Raw genomic sequence first — 11,651 nt, forward strand, 5'->3', positions numbered from 1 at the left:
ACAATTTATCTATTGTACATTTACTTTTGTTTAAATAATGGGAGATGCAATGAAGTAGCATTTATTTTTGTTTATACAGAGTAGTGTCAGAACGTACTTTTGCGATGAAAAACAAATCTGGAATGGATATTTCAAAAAAGGTTAAATATGTTTAGTCCCTAAACTATCACGTACTTTTTGGTTTAGTCCCTATTCGAAAATTTTGTTCCGTTTAGTCCTCTTAGTTTTGAAACTCTTATTTTTAGTCCTTAAAATTGAACGGCGTTAAATTTTCTTTGATGTGGCAAACGGTGAGCCACATGTTGTCACATTTCCTGGCTACTTTTAATTGACGTGACATGACAGTAAAGGTGTGGTGGTCGCCCACTCGGCCTGGTCGGTCACTCGGCCTAATCGGCCACTCGGCATCTACTCCAACGAACCGTTCGACCTCACTTCCCTTTGTCTTCCCGTTCGGTTTCTCCTCTAGTGCATTGTTTTGCCTCGGTCAATCTTCTGTCTTTCGTTTACCATTCGGTCTTTTACTCACCTCTCGGTCTTTTACTCACTTCTCGGTCTTTTACTCACCTCTCGGTCTTTTATCCACCTCTCGGTCTTTTACCCACCTCTCGGTCCTTTACTCACCTCTCGGTTTTACATCCACACACTTAACCGTTCGGTCCTGCACACAAACACACACTTAACCGTTTGGTCTTGCACACAAACACACACTTAACCGTTCGGTACTGCACACCTACACACTTAACCGTTCGGTTCTGCTCAGAAACATACAATTAACCGTTCGGTCCTGCACACTTACACACTTAACCATTTGGTTTTTCGTGTTCACATCACTAACCGTTCGGTCCTCCAAACCAGACTGAGTAGCCAACCGACTACCAGACCGAGTGGTCGACTGACCACCAGACCTTTACTGCCACGTCACATAGTAGTCAGGAAAGGTAGCATCAGACGTGGACTTACCATTTGCCACATCACTCAAAAGTTAATGTTGTTCAATTAAGATGATTAAAATAAACAAAATTTTTGAATAGGGACTAAATCCAAAATCGCATGATAATTAAGAAACTAAAAACATATTTAATCCTTAAAAAAATAATAAAAGTAATGTTGGCATATAAGTTTCAGAAACTCCGGAATATTAAATTACCAGAATATTTGTTTTTATTCGAATTATCTATTCTGGAACTTCTAGAATATAAATTGCATTCGGGACAGTTTTAAACTTTTTTGTGAAAATGTTTCTTACTGATCGATTTTTAAGTTTATTAAAAATGTCTCTAATTCATGAAAATATTTCAGAATTACTTTCTTCATTCATCTGTTGTAAGCAAAAATGAAAATGAAACTCTTTCTTCCAGCACCTTCATAAGGTACCGCAAATATCAAAAGTTTTATAAGTTGTTATTGAAGTTATCAATCAAATGTTGCTTCTCTAATGTTTTTGTTACCTAGAGTGAATAAAAATATAAAAAGTTAAAACCAATCCAATTTGTTTTCTACCAAATTTGATTCAATGGCTCAATATCATTTTTTTAATTATTCACAGATTTAAACTCTTCACTGATTATTATATTATTATCATTCTATTAATTTACCTTAAATTAATTTAAATAAACTTCAATTATTTCGTCAACACTCTCATTTATTACAAACATAAATAATAATTGAGTGTTTTTTATACATGACTCATTTTAAGCATCTACGACTGAAGTAACAATTTGATTAAGAAAATTAGAATATAAGTTTGAATTAGTTAAACAAGTGTGAATTAATTCATCTAGTTTATCACTTGTTTCAGTACATATGATAACCTATTAATACTTCTCTTGTTTTAAGGTAAACAAGTCAAGCAATCTATATTACTTTACACATATTTTAAGTATATACACATCTTAAAATTTACTTTTTCACTTACAAAATATATTACATTTACAAGAAATCCTAATTAAAATTTAAAATTAAATTATTACGCGGATTCTAAGACAATTCTAAAAGCAATAATGAAAATTCAAGAAAAAAAATGAAAATAAATTCTAATAACTAAATTAAAAGAACAACTATTTAATTACACATAATCAACCTCATAATTCAACATGAAGTTATGACATAATCAACCAAGATGGATTAGTTTTTTTTATGAAACCACCCTAGACATGGAGGAGAATGATGATGGAGGAAGTGATTGAGAGACGATGAGTGAGGTTATTGAAGTAAATGAACTTAGTCACGAAGATTACAATGAGCTTTATATTTATGATAAAATATTATCTCTACTATTATTCTAATATTATCTTTAATATTTATCTCAACATTATCTCTAAAATCATCTCCAAGATTTATATTTAATATTTGTTTCATATATATATATATATATATATATATAAGGACTATAAATCTTATTTATATCTATTATCATTTTAGTGAATAATATTTTATCTTATATCAATAAATCCCACAAAATATTTCTAGAATAATAATCAAGAATAGCAATTCAAGCGAAAAGCCCAAACACAATATCATAGTTGCCATCAAGCAAAATCCATAGGCGGTAGGCGAAGTTGCATTGGGTGAAACTCTTTGGTGTTGGATGGTGTGATAATGAATATGGTTTCCTAGCATTAAGCTTCACTGTGTTTTTTTTTCTTTATCTTTCATCTTTCTCAATACCACTTCATCTTCTTCACCAAGTAGGGTGTAAAACCTTAGAAAATAATATATTAGAAGGGATGATATTTAAAAATAGTCAAATTCAGTTATTTTAATATTAAATGGTTTATTTATAAATACTTTTATTATAAACGAGTTTTATTATTTTAAAACTTATCATCTCTCTAGCAACCACTTTTCTAGAGTTCTCTACTTTTTCTCTAAGAGTTATGACCCTGAGTCATCTCTTTGACGATCAGAAAGTATCTAATTGATCTCCGCGATGAGGTTTATATTTCTAACCAATCACTTTCTGCCATAGAGCAAATAAGTTTCTTGATAACTTTTTGGCAAGTATACCAAATCGTTCCAAGTAATACAATGGATAAGTAAAAATGTATCGTTCTCCCAAGGGAATTTGAGTTACGTTAATCAATTAAAATTATTTATCAAGATCAATTACTGATGATATTTGTGATTTCAATTTGGATTTAAGCATGAAATTAACAACGTAAAAAAAATAAGACTGAAAAATGCGATAAAAGATCACTGGAATTAGTCTTTGACTAACATTACAGTAAGATTCTGAACAACATATATTCTCTGTTCAAGCATTCACATGAGAGTATCTTGGTTCAATTCCTTAAAACAAGTTCTAAAATTATCTATTAAATTATTAATTCCTTAATTAATTCATCAGATAATTTTGCATTAAGTTCATATGTGAGAATGACCAAAAGCACAGAAGCTATTCCTAGCGTCATTTACTTTTAGTTTCTTTTCTTACGTTTCTGGTTCTAAAAATACTTTCCAGTACAAAAGAACTTTTAAAGAGATTAATACTTCCGTATAATCAAAAGCAAGTCAAGAAAAGAACATGAACAAAAACATATATTGCACAGGAATTTTACATTAATGTTTTGTCATACAACCAATTCCAATGAACAGAAAATTTAGCCTATCCTAGACATCTCAAACGTACTCTTTACATCAATTCCTTACATAATGTGAAGTCTTGATGTCTTGACAGGTCTTCGGATCGTTTTCTGAATTCTCCAGTCTTTCTCTGGCTATTTTCGTGTGTCAGAAGATGGTTTCTGCCTTTCTGTCACGTCTTTTAAAACCACATAACTTCATTAATTCGCTCAGCGCACCGGTGTGTGTGCGCTATGTGAATTTCGTGTAAGTGCTGCCTCTCAACTGATGTTATTCGCACAGCGCACAAGTATTGGTGCGCTATGCGAATTTCCGTTTCCTGGCAGTGCGAGTTTTGGCTTGCGCTATGCGAGAATTGGCTTACAGACTCCCAATTATACATCCTTTCCTGTACAATAATTTACAAAACAATCTACTTCCTGTTACAACATTTCACTGAGTAAGAACATGAATAATTATAAGATTGAGATCATTTATAAGTGTAAAAGCAACTCTTTTTCACACTTATCAACTCCCCCAAACTTGAACTATTTCATACCCTCAGGAAATGACAGAAAGAAACTGAACAACACAAAAGACATTTGACATTTTGATAGAATGACTTGGCACATCAGAAAAAAATTCACATGCATTTCTAAAGATTTCAACAAGTATGACATGGTGCATCACTCACAAAATCATTTGTGCATAAAATATGAACAACCATATCAGCATTTATCATCACTCACACTCAAGTGTTTGTCCTCACATGACAGTAGAATTGACCTAGAACTTCATCAGCTTTTGCATTTCATTTGATTCACTCACTTCATACACTATTGGTTAAGTCCAAAGGTCTTTTCAGGTTAAAGCTTGGCTTGGCTAGAAAAAGAATCATGGTTTTTTCTTGGATTCAAAGACACCTATTAAGAAGAGAACAACTTCAATTCCCAATCCAGTACTCAGATCCCAAAATATATCATACATTACATACCATTTTCTTTCACAGCTCAACCTTCTTTTCCATTTTGAGCATCATTTTTATCATTTTCATTTACTTTTTTTCTTTTATATTTTTTTTCTTCCCCCAAACTTGAATTCAACCGTAACCTCATTTAAAGCATTGTACATGTTCTCTTCTAAGGTGTAAGGTAGGATCACACAATAGACTCAAGGTGAAAGAAATAAATCAAGGCTCAAAGAGGTTCACAAATGAATCACAGTGTCTAAAGGTTGGCTATCTGGTCAAGTAGCTATAATCAATAATCAACAGGGCCTTTTTCATCCTTAACCAAAAAGTGTGTGTATATACGTAGAATCAAAATAGTGCAAAAGCCAATTCCATATCTAGATAACTCAATATCTCTCAATCATCATATGCTCTCAACACTCACAGACCTGGTCATATTCATACACACAGATAAAAATTTTGAAGCACAGCCACCACAAACATACATGTCATCATCCTCAAGAATCACACCCACATAATTTAATCACACAATGCCAAATCATTAAATCAAAACACAATTGTCTTTACAACCACAAACATAAATCAACTAAACAAAGTTCCACATACGAACAACTGAACTGAAATACAAAATGATAATCAACATAAACAACAGGAGTCGCTCTACCACGACCCATCAGCTCTTGATCTCCACTGGTTCTCCTGTGAATGATAACTCTGTTGTGTCCATCCGGGATCTGGCTCCTCTTCCTCCTCATCACCATCACTTGCCATCATGTCCTCCTGCTCGTCTATCTCTGGCTCTGATGCTCCTGGATAAGCACTCCCCCACCTGGACTCAGGCATGCCCTCAGGCCATGGAATCTGCGCTGCAAACTGGGCTCCAGTCATCAGTGAGTCGGGAGGAAAATCAGGGATTCCCAGGGACAAGTTATACATGTTATCCTGTAAGGACACCTGACCCTGCCGCATAGTAGTGCACCAGTCGCGGATGTCATCCTGTCGAGCCAAACTCTGCTGCATGTAGCGAGTGAAAAGATTAGGGGAAGGAACGGACGACGCTACGGGTGGTCTGGCAGCTCTAACATTTCTGCGTGGAGGGGGAACTGAAGGAGGGGCATTCATAGCAGAAAACTCTCCCCTGTTAGTGCAATTCCTATCAAAGAATTTCTTGTTGAGAGGGGGTTGAAGTTTCAAAGTTATATCAGAGACTCCAGCGACTCCACTTGCCTTGCACAAGGCTGTCACCAGAGCAGGAAATCCAAGCTTACATGTCTCATTATCAGCAATCAATGCCATCTCTTGAGAGATATAAGCTCCCACATCCATATCAATCCCTGTCATAATACCATATACCATCTACGACCTTTCCAGATTGATGTCGGAAGTATGAGAGTTGGGACAGATGTTGGTGAACGTGAAGAGACTCTAGATAGTGGCCAGTGAATTCAAATGTTTCCTTAATATTCTCACTGGTGTCCCACTAGTTCCTAGCTGATAGCCATATCCTGGGAGGCATAAAGTGGAGGCAATAAGGTCATGGTCAAGATAGTTGGACATGAAAACGCCTAGAGAGCACGACTGAAACATCATTGTATTCAGAATTCTGTTCAATGATCTGCGGTCATAGCGTACAAGCTTGCCGCGCACTTTGGAGACTCTAGAGTGAGGCTGAGAGTGGTCAGGTTCCCAGGCATTTGCATAAAATTCCTTGACCAATACTTCATCAATTTCATCAGGAAGGTTGGCCAATACAAAATTTCATTTCCTCTTCTCCAGTTCTTCTTGGATATGGTCATATTCTCCAGGTTTCAATTCAATCCTCCTCTCAGGTAATAATGCCCTGCTCATGATATTCTGATGAAACTTATTAGAATTGGCCTCTGAAATAAAACGGTCCTGATCATAGTTCAGGACAAGGTTCTCCTCTTGGGCTTCTGAAGGTTGGGATCGAGATGAAGACCCTCGGGTGGTCTTCCTCTTCTTCTCTTGTGTGCTCTTGGGAGGTGCCATCTGCAAGAAAGAATAGACAGTGCAACCAATTGTGGAAGATGGGTTAGAGCAAGTGAATGACACAAATCAAATATACTGCCAGATGAAATTCGCTATGCGCTAGTGTCCGCTATGCGAATTTTCATTTTCAGTGCCTACTGTCAAGATCAATTTGCTATGCGACACGAATCGTTGTGCGAAAATGAGAAATAGGTGTCTTCGCTCATGCCATTCGCTATGCGACTAGAGTCGCTGTGCAAATTTCGTATCAGAAAGCAAACATGTAATTCGCTTTGCGAATTTCTCGCCAAGCGAATTTCATACCAGAAAACAAACCTATAATTCGCTATGCGAATGTGTCACCTAGCGAGAGACAGTGCAGAGGACATCCACCAGAGATCAAATAACAGTGCAAATTCATGTTTAAACACAAACAGATTTGGCTTGAAAACTTATATGCACGATTTGGTTCAAATAGATCAAGTCAGATATACAAGAAACCCTATTATAGTTCCATGAACACTAAGAATCAAAGAAGCAAATGGAGTAGGAGTGAAATCTGTGGAGAGTGACCAAGAGCAGAGAGTGAAGATGCACTTGAAGCAAAGCAGAAGCAGAGTCAAGAATGTGAAATGGTGGCAATGGAGTGGAGAAGTTGGCAGAGAGGGAAGATACGTTCGATGTGCGGAGATGGAATAGAAGAGTGGTGGCTAGGGTAAAATGAAGAGTGGTAAAATGAGTTGGGGAAGGAGTAAGATTAAAAAAAAAAACTGAACGAGTAAATTCGCATAGCGCACCACAGTTGTGCATTGTGCGAATAAGCTCGTAATAAATGTCATTCACTGAGAGGTTAATCGCATAGCGCATCTCAGCTATGCGCTGTGCGAATTTCTCTCGTTCTCTGCACATTTGACTAATTTATTATTTTTTTGAATTTTGGTGTTCAGTCGCAGAGCGCACCGCAGCTGTGCGCTGTGCGACTAAACTTTTTCTTTTTTTTTTTTTTGAACATGAACAGAACAACATTCGCAGAGCGCACTTCAGCTATGCACTATGCGAATTAAAATAAAAACTTCCCTTCTCACATATAATTCGCTTTGCTCAAAATTTCGCCTTGCGAATATTTTAACAGAGTTGTCCCTTAAACTCTTGATAGCATAGCGTAAAGTGTGCGCTATGCGAATTAATGCTCACTTTCTCCTCAATTGCTCTAATGATTTTATTCGCCTTACTTATCCAATGCGCTATGCGAATCCTTTTGCAGAAAGACAATTCAATTTTTTAGTCGCAAAGCGCATGTAATGCGCTATGCGAACTACAATCTCAAAATAATTTCTTTTTCTCTCTCGCATAGCGCATGTAATTCGCTGTGCGAATAAATCACTGCTTCATAAAATAATCTAGTCGCATAGTGCACCTCAACTGTGCGCTATGCGAATAGAGCGTCAGAAATTATTGCTCAAGCTTCCTGAACACTTCCTCTCCACTCTCAAACTTAACAATTACACAAACAAAATAAAAAAACACAGATATATACAAACATGTGCTAGGGTGCCTCCTAGCAAGCGCTTCTTTAATGTCACTAGCTTGACCCAGACAATTCATGGTTAAGTTGGATTCTTGATGTTAGTGTGTTTTTTCCTTTCATGACACCAACATTTTCTGAGTAACTTTCTTGTCACCAACTTAATTCTTCTTGAATATGGAGCCTCAATTTCGAGTACTCCATTTTCCTTTATGTCCTTGATGACCCATAACCTGTTCTTAAGATTCACAGGTTTTCTAGGTTTGAGTTCATCACTTTTCACTGCAATTTGTTGGTTAACTCTTTGCTTCTCCTTATCTTCATCTCTTTCCTTCACTTTTGGATTGAAACAATTAAGATTCTTCTTGGCCAACTTGACAACTTGCCTTGGAAGACTAGTAATTGCTAAAACTTCATCTTTTACTTTGTAACTAGTCTTTTCCTCTTGATTTTGCTTCACATCCTCAAAAACATTAAATATCACCTCTTCATCTTGGTCTTTTAGTTTCACAGTTCCATCATCAACATGAATGACAACCTTAGCTGTCTTCATGAAAGGTCTTCTAAGAATGAGAGGTATATCTAAACCTTCCTCCATTTCCATTACTACAAAATCAATAGGGAATTTTAGATTATCAACTTTAATCACCACATCTTCCACTACACTGTAAGGATGCTTAATGGACCTATCTGCCATCTGCAAGATCATTCTTGTTGACTTGACTTCAAGGTCACCAATCTTTTTGAGCATAGATAGGGGTATTAAATTGATGCTAGCCCCTAAGTCAACAAGAGCCTTCCCTATATCATGATTTCCAATGGTGCAGGGGATAGTGAAACTCCCTGGATCTTTTACTTTTGGAGGTAGAGATTTCTGCATAATTGCGCTGCAATTTCCCTACACTTCAATTGTTTCCTCATCTAAATACTTCTTTTTACTGAGGAATTGCTTCACATATTTTGCATAAGCAGGAATTTGTTGCAGTGCTTCAGTCAGGGGCAAAGTAATCTCAAGTTGATTAAATATCTTCTTGAACCGATCCATTTGTCTTTCCTTATCCTTTTGTGAAGTATTTTTAGGATAAGGAAGTTGCTTCACCAACACTTTCTCTTTTTGTCTTCCATCTTCCTTCCTGTTTCTACTTTCTTCTTCTTCAATCACCTTCTTTTGATCATCCTCTTTGTGTGCTGGAATCTCTTTATTTGTCGGCTTCTCCTTGGAATCAAACCCCACTTCTTTTCCACTTCTGGTTATTATGACATTACATTCCTCCCTGGGATGAACTTCATTCTTAGCCACAAATTTCTTTTCAGATGTCTCATCCAGCTTCTTTGCAAGCTGACTCACTTGTGTCTCCAAGTTTCTAATAGAAGCTTCAATGCTTTTATGGTTGGAGATGGATACTTGCATGAATGGATGAAGTGTTTCTTCAAGTTTGGATGTCCTATCAGAAAGAGTAGGTTGTTGTTGAAACTGCTGTTGTGGTGGTATACTAGAACTAGCCTGACCCATGCTAGGATGAGGTTTCCAGCCTTGATTATAATTTCCATAGTTTCCTGAACGGCCTTGATTTCCCATATAATTAACCTCTTCCTTAGCATTGGACTGAATAGCACACTGTCCATTTTGGTGCTCTCCACCACAAAGTTCACAACCTTGAACAGTTGGATTATGTTGTGCCTGTGATACAGTTTGGAGTTCCTTTGGTAGTTGTGACAACTTTTTCATTACTGATTCAAGTTGTTGAGTCATGATTTTATTTTGGGCTAATAAGGCATCTTGGGATTGCAATTCAAACATGCCTTTCTTTTGCGTTTGCACTCTCTCACTTTGGACATCATTATCACTAGATGCCATATTTTTAATTATTTCTTGTGCCTCGTCAGGTGTCTTCCACCTAATGTTACCTCCAGCAGAGGCATCTAGCATAAGCTTTGTGTGAGATTTTAAACCTCCTAAGAAAAGGTTTAGTTGAGTGGGAATGTCAAATCCATGAATTGGAGTTTTTCTCAGCAACCCCTTGAACCTCTCCCATGTTTGACTCAACGACTCTTCATGCTCTTGTTGAAAGGAGGATATTTCCTGTTTACCTTTATTGATCTTGGATTGGGGGAAATATTTAGTCAAAAATTTTGCCACTACGTCATCCCAAGCAGTCAGACTCCCTTTAGAAAAAGAATTTAGCCAAAGCTTTGCATTTCCAGCCAAAGAAAAGGGAAATAGACTCAATCTAATTGCTTCATCTGGCACATGTAAAATTTTTACAGTGTTACAAATCTCATTAAAAGTTGTCAGATGATCATAGGGATTTTCGTGTGACATTCCTGTAAACTGATTACTTGGAACAAGGTGAATCAGTGCAGGTTTCATTTCCATATGACCAGCATTTACCACAGGTCGGGCTATACTGTTGAAAGATGAAGGTATAGACACAGAAGCATAATCTTCCAACGTACGCCTAACTCGTTCCTCCTCATTATTTCCCTCCATATCCTTATCCTTTTGATCAAATGAAGAAAAAGTGTTGAAGATAGCAGACAAGCTAGCTTCTCTAGCTTCTTTTTTCTATTTTCTCTCCTACGTCTACTGTTATTCCTATGGGCTGTTCTCTCAATCTCAGAATCAAACAATAAATTTTCAAATTTTGTTCTCCTACTCATTCAGAGAACAAAAATCTCAAGATATCAACCCAAAGAAATAACAACAGAAATAAAACACAACGTATATATACAGATATACAAAAATTAAAACAATGGATTTACAGATAATGGAACAGAATTGAAATTGATAAACAATAAATGACTGAGTTAACAATAACAATCAAATTCCCCGGCAACGGCGCCAAAAACTTGATAACTTTTTGGCAAGTATACCAAATCGTTCCAAGTAATACAGTGGATAAGTAAAAATGTATCGTTCTCCCAAGGGAATTTGAGTTACGTTAATCAATTAAAATTATTTATCAAGATCAATTACTGATGATATTTGTGATTTCAATTTGGATTTAAGCATGAAATTAACAACGTAAAAAAAATAAGACTGAAAAATGCGATAAAAGATCACTGGAATTGGTCTTTGACTAACATTACAGTAAGATCCTGGACAACATATATTCTCTGTTCAAGCATTCACATGAGAGTATCTTGGTTCAATTCCTTAAAACAAGTTCTAAAATTATCTATTAAATTATTAATTCCTTAATTAATTCATCAGATAATTTTGCATTAAGTTCATATGTGAGAATGACCAAAAGCACAGAAGCTATTCCTAGCGTCATTTACTTTTAGTTTCTTTTCTTACGTTTCTGGTTCTAAAAATACTTTCCAGTACAAAAGAACTTTTAAAGAGATTAATACTTCCGTATAATCAAAAGCAAGTCAAGAAAATAACATGAACAAAAACATATATTGCACAGGAATTTTACATTAATGTTTCGTCATACAATCAATTCCAATGAACAGAAAATTTAGCCTATCCTAGACATCTCAAACGTACTCTTTACAGCAATTCCTTGCATAAAGTGAAGTCTTGATGTCTTGACAGGTCTTCGGATCGTTTTCTGAATTCTCCAGTCTTTCTCTGGCTATTTTCGTGTGTCAGAA

General features: G+C 36.1%; 1 non-coding gene across 1 annotated transcript; it reads left to right on the plus strand.

Moving 5' to 3' along the window:
- Positions 1-10,036: 10,036 nt before the first annotated feature.
- LOC124827002 (small nucleolar RNA R71) lies at positions 10,037-10,143 on the plus strand. The gene has a single exon (XR_007027913.2). It is a non-coding gene; the product is annotated as a small nucleolar RNA R71 (small nucleolar RNA).
- Positions 10,144-11,651: the final 1,508 nt, after the last annotated feature.

Source organism: Vigna umbellata, chromosome 8 (assembly GCF_029865625.1).
Source record: "Vigna umbellata cultivar VRB3 chromosome 8, Vumbellata_1.0, whole genome shotgun sequence".
Lineage (NCBI taxonomy): Eukaryota > Viridiplantae > Streptophyta > Magnoliopsida > Fabales > Fabaceae > Vigna > Vigna umbellata.